This window comes from Colobus angolensis, unplaced genomic scaffold (assembly GCF_000951035.1).
Source record: "Colobus angolensis palliatus isolate OR3802 unplaced genomic scaffold, Cang.pa_1.0 Scaffold115, whole genome shotgun sequence".
Classification (NCBI taxonomy): domain Eukaryota; kingdom Metazoa; phylum Chordata; class Mammalia; order Primates; family Cercopithecidae; genus Colobus; species Colobus angolensis.
In genome coordinates this window covers 4,704,283-4,709,334 of record NW_012112586.1, presented here as the reverse complement: position 1 = coordinate 4,709,334, position 5,052 = coordinate 4,704,283, and the positions used below count along the sequence as shown (strand labels likewise).

Here is a 5,052-nt window from a genome sequence, read left to right as displayed (position 1 = left end):
CTTATGCATTTCTGCCTGTTCCTTCTCTCACCTTGCAATGCATCATGAATATCCCTGCCTTGGAGCACTTGGAAAATGAAGCCAGGCCAGTGTGCAGTGTGAAAGAATGATAAGGGGTGAGGAGTCTGGTCTGCGATGTGCAGGTTAATAAGAGTCATAACATCTGAATGGGAGAGAACCCCGCCTCTTGGTTGATTCACATTCAAGACGTGAAGGAGCAGCACCTGGAGAAGGGCCAAGGGCCATGACTTGCCCAACAATAACCCCAGGAACAATAACAGGAAGAAAAACATGCAATACAGACAAGCACTTGCAATGCCCAAGTGTCCATCATAGAGGATCTCTTCTATGGGATCCAAGCTTTAAAACATCTTTGACATAAAGGTGTGTCTTGCTTGCAGTTGATGACGTGGCACAGATTACCTGGCAGTGGTTTTCTTAGTGTGGTGTCACAGATTTAGCAATATCCAGCCCATGTTTTTCACAGGTCACATGACAAGCTATTAAACACAGATGTGCTGGCCATTTTCCAGGTACCATTCTGGTATCGGGGACACAGCAATCAGTAGAACAAAAGCGGTCCCTGCCCTCAAGGAAGCAGCATGCTAGTGATGGAGAGAAGCAGATAATAAGAAAATGCATGAGAATCTTGTGGAGATGATGCGCCATGAATAGGACACTGTGCTGGAGAGGGGCTTGGGTGGGGATGGGGTGGTCCTCAAGGAGGGGACACTGGAGTCAGTTAGCAAGGAGAATAATGATTATTAATGCCTGGACCTGGCTGTACCTCCTATTTGGAAAGCACCCTATGTATATCTCCTCACCCTAATGACACTGACACATGATACCCCACCCTGTGCTCCCTGGGTGCCCCCACCCTGGTCCTCAGCCCTGCATGTGCCTTCCCCAAGACTCCTGCAGCCATGGGTTGCTAGGCACTGCCCAGGACAGGGTGGGGATGCTGAGATTTAAAGCATCATTAGAGAAAGTTCATCTATTGAATTTCCAGTGCAGCCTGTCTGACCTCCAGGACATGACTCCAGCTAATGGATCCCGGTGCAGAGCTAAAAATAATGCATTTGGGCAACGAGCAGGCCTGGCTTTTCCGCAGTGATCAAAGGTGCCTGCATTAGCTCTGGCACATGGAGAGCAACCTTGCTCAGCCAACAGCCTGATAGTTGCCCCGAGCTCGGGCTCCCATCAGCACTAAACTTTCTCTGTGCTGAACCTACTATTGATTTTGCAGGCTCCGAGTCCCTGAGAGTGTGAAGTCCTTTGGCAACAGCCCCAAGATGTTAGGGCATCTACAGGATGCATTTCTGCTTTCAGGTGGCATCCCTCCCTAAGCAGCAGGGCGGGCAGAAGAGAGTTTTCTATTTGTACTTGTCATGACTGAGAGGCTTTGGAAGAACCCCTGGAAGGTCTTTATCCTCATGAGCCATTTGGTTCTCAGATAAAAGAAGATTAAAGAGAGCAAAGAAATTCCTGGAATCCAGAAGTCCCGGGCTCCAAGCCAAGCTGGGCGGCATTGCCCTACCGTGGCCCCTTTGTGGACTTGGGGTCCCTGCTGTAAAGCGAGGACGCTCCTTCCTCGAAGGGCTCTTCTAGCGCCCGCTTCCCTCCATCTGTGACTCAAAGTGCAGTTTAAATGGCATGTTTAAGAGCTTGAACTCTGCCACAGATAAGTTCTTCTTTAAGCCTCAGTTCTTTCATCTGCAAAATAGGGAAAGACCCAGGCATACCCCAGAAGGCTGCTGTGAGTCTGAACGCAGTCATCCATCTCAAGCATGCAGGACAATGCCTTTGTGTCAGCTCTTCCTCCTACCCAGGCAACCCTAGATCAGTGGTTCTCTGCGGGATGGTTGAACCCCCCTAAGAACATCTAGCAATGTCTGCAGACATTTTTGGTTGTCACACCTGCGGCAGAGGCTACTGGCATCTGGTGGTTAGAAGTTAAGGATGTTGCTATACACCCTGTGATTCCAGGACAGCCCTCACAACAAAGAATTATCTGACCCCAAATGTCAATCATGCTGAGGTTGAGAAGTCCTGCCCTAGGTTGAGCAAACACCACAGGGTCTCCAGTCTCCTGTGGGAGGACAGTCATTGCCATTAAAGTACCTAGTGTGGTGACTTAACCTGGAAGAAAGGGCCACTGCCTTTGGCCTCAGACAGACTCCTGTTATGTCTTTCTGTCACTTACCTTCTGAGTGATCTTGGGGAAGTCAGCTCCTCTGAGCCTCAGTGTCCTTATCTCAGATATGGAGATCCTAAGAGTCACATTGCATAGATGCTACTCAAAGATTGAAAACGAAAAGGTGTGTGACACACCTGGCACATAGTAAGTCCTCAATAATTGTCAGGTGGCACTGGTAATGGGGGTCATGGCAGCTGCAATATTCACTAAGCTCTGCTGAGAGCTGAGAGCTGTTCAAAGCAGAGAGTTCTCCACACTGTATTGCCTAGTGGACTTGGGTCTTTATTTAATCACTGGGAGGCTAGACTTGCATTAGGCAGCTATTGCTGTGATAATGCTGCGTAACAAAAGAACCTGACATCTCAGTAACTTACAACAGCAAGCATTGGTTTCTCCCTCAGGGACCCCTGGGTTAAGTAGAGCAGCCCCGCCTCGGCGTGCCAGTTGTGTGGGCTGGGATCCAGGTTTGTTTAGGGTTTGGGTTGGTTCTATGTGTCTCATTTTGGTGGCAAAAGGCAGCAGCACCTTGAGAACATTCTTCTCTTGGTGGTTCATAGGAGCACAAGTGGCCGGGCAAAGCCCCGTAAGCACATTTGGGGCCTGTATGGACATGACACCCACTAACATCCTGCTTCGCAGCCATGGTCATTACAGTCGTGATCCTTTCATCAAAGCTATGATTTTCTCATTCCCTTCACAGATATTTACCGAGCACGTACCACGCTCTGGGGATACAGTCATGAACCAACTGCACCAGAACCCCACTTTCACAAATTTATCTGTAATAGCAGAGTTAGAAAGTATATAAGTAAACAAACATAAAAGCAAGTTCCTTTCAAATATTGTAGATACTATGGGGAAAACCAAGAGGGTAATGGGATGAGGAGAGAATTCAAAGGGCTACTTCATGGTCAACCATCATGGAAGCTTCTCGGGGGAGGTAGCATTTGCGCTGAGATCTAAATGCCAAGAGCTTAGAAAAGAGCTGTCCAAGCAGACAGAACATCAAGTGCAAAGGCCCTGGGGTATGAACAGGCTTTCCGTGTCCAAGGAACAAAAGAACAGCCAGGATGAAGGAGGATGAAGAGTAAGAAGAGGGAGAGAAAATATTAAGATGGATGAAATAGGGAGGGCCAGGTTGTCCAAGGCCTTGGAGTCTGTTCAGAATTTTGTTTTACTCCCAGAGCAATATGACACTGCAGGATATTCCTGTTTGTGGTTTAAGTAGATCACTCTAGAAAGTATGAGGTGGTAAGTCCCATTTTACAAATGCGAAAATTCAGGCCCAGAGAAGCTGAGTGACTGGCCCAAGGCCGCACAGCTGGTTAGTCGCAGAGCCTAGATTTGAACTCAGGTCTGCCTGATCACCAGGCCCATGTGGCCTCAGATTCCCAGCAGGCTCAGGCGAGTATGGGAATATGCTGTCCTCACAGATTGATATTAAGATTTACCTATAGCTGTGCGGCCCAGTATGGCAGCTACTAACCGTTTGTGGCTATTTAAATTAGTTAGAATTGAAAAAAGTGAAAATTTCAGCTCCTCAGTCACTTTAGCCACATCTCAGGTGCTCAGTAGTCACATGTGGCTAGTGTCTACTGCACTGGACAGCACACACATAGAACATTTCCATCATCACAGAAAGTTCGATGGGAAGCACAGAATCAAAACCTTTGACTGGTAGGAGCTATGCCACACATTCATTCCTAGGAGAGGCTGATGGACAAACCTTTTTTGGCCTAGAACTCTAGAACTGGCCAAAAAAGATCAGGTTGTTCTGACCCTCCAGTGTAAGCCACAAATAGTATCCTGTTCTCATAAAAGACTTTTATGGAAGATAAGACCATTTATTGATGAGTCAGATTTTACTTGAGCCAAACAGGGCTCCATGTGAGTGTGCTTAAATGGAAAGAGAGGTTTTTAAGTCCCAGGGACCTTGCAGCTGGTCTCTGCATTGATGAAAAGTTTCTGGTCAGGTTCATGAAGCACGGGATAGAGTCCAGATTGAGACCTGGGTTATCGGGTTTGCCTCGGGGAAGATGTAGCTCTGGAAACCAGTTATTCTGTGCTTGTTTTTTCTCCTGCCAGATCCTATCATTCCTGTCCCACTTTGACCCCTCTGCTAAAATGAATTTGAGAACCAGGGTTTGGTCTCAACAGCATTTTACGCCAACCCATCATATCTTTATCAAGGAGAGTGCAGTAATTGAACAATTCAGACCCTCAAATTGGCTTAATAAGTAAAGGAAGAAACCGTCTTTTCAATGAAAGGTCTAGGGTGGTGTTGGCTTCAGGCACAGGTGGATTCACAAACCAATTTCTCTGCACCTCTCAGCTCTGCTTTCAACTGTGCAGATGCCTTCTCCGCCTGAGATGGAGGCCCCTGGAGGCTCTAGATCCACACCTTCCCAGGTTCAAGTCCCGCAGAAATGAGACACTGCCGTCACTCAATCAGAAATCCTGGGGCTTTCTGTGACTGAGTCAGGCTGAGCCATGTGACCATCCCTGAACCAATCCTGCAGCCAGGGGAGTGTGATGGACACCACTTAACTGTGTGGCTGAGGCCAAGACCTCAACACATAGACCGGCCATGGGGATGTGGGCGGGGTCCCCTGGAAATCGTTTTTAAATGGTTGCAGAAAATAGAATAAGAGAATGCTGGGCAGCAAAATTATTCAATAGCAAATGTGTATGTATCTGAGTTGAAACTCAGCCAGGCTGCTTGCTCTCAGTGTGCTTTCAATTGTCTTCTTACAGTACTCGGCTTCCTCTTAGAGGATTAATCATGACCAGGCTTTGTGGGCCTAATGACAACTTTTTATATGTTTTTCTTTTTCTTTTCCCTTTCTTTTTTTTTT

General features: G+C 47.4%; 1 protein-coding gene across 1 annotated transcript in view; it reads left to right on the top strand.

Moving 5' to 3' along the window:
* TMEM132C (transmembrane protein 132C) overlaps positions 1-5,052 on the top strand; it is a 321,687-nt gene that overhangs the window by 290,477 nt on the left and 26,158 nt on the right. The window lies entirely within an intron of this gene.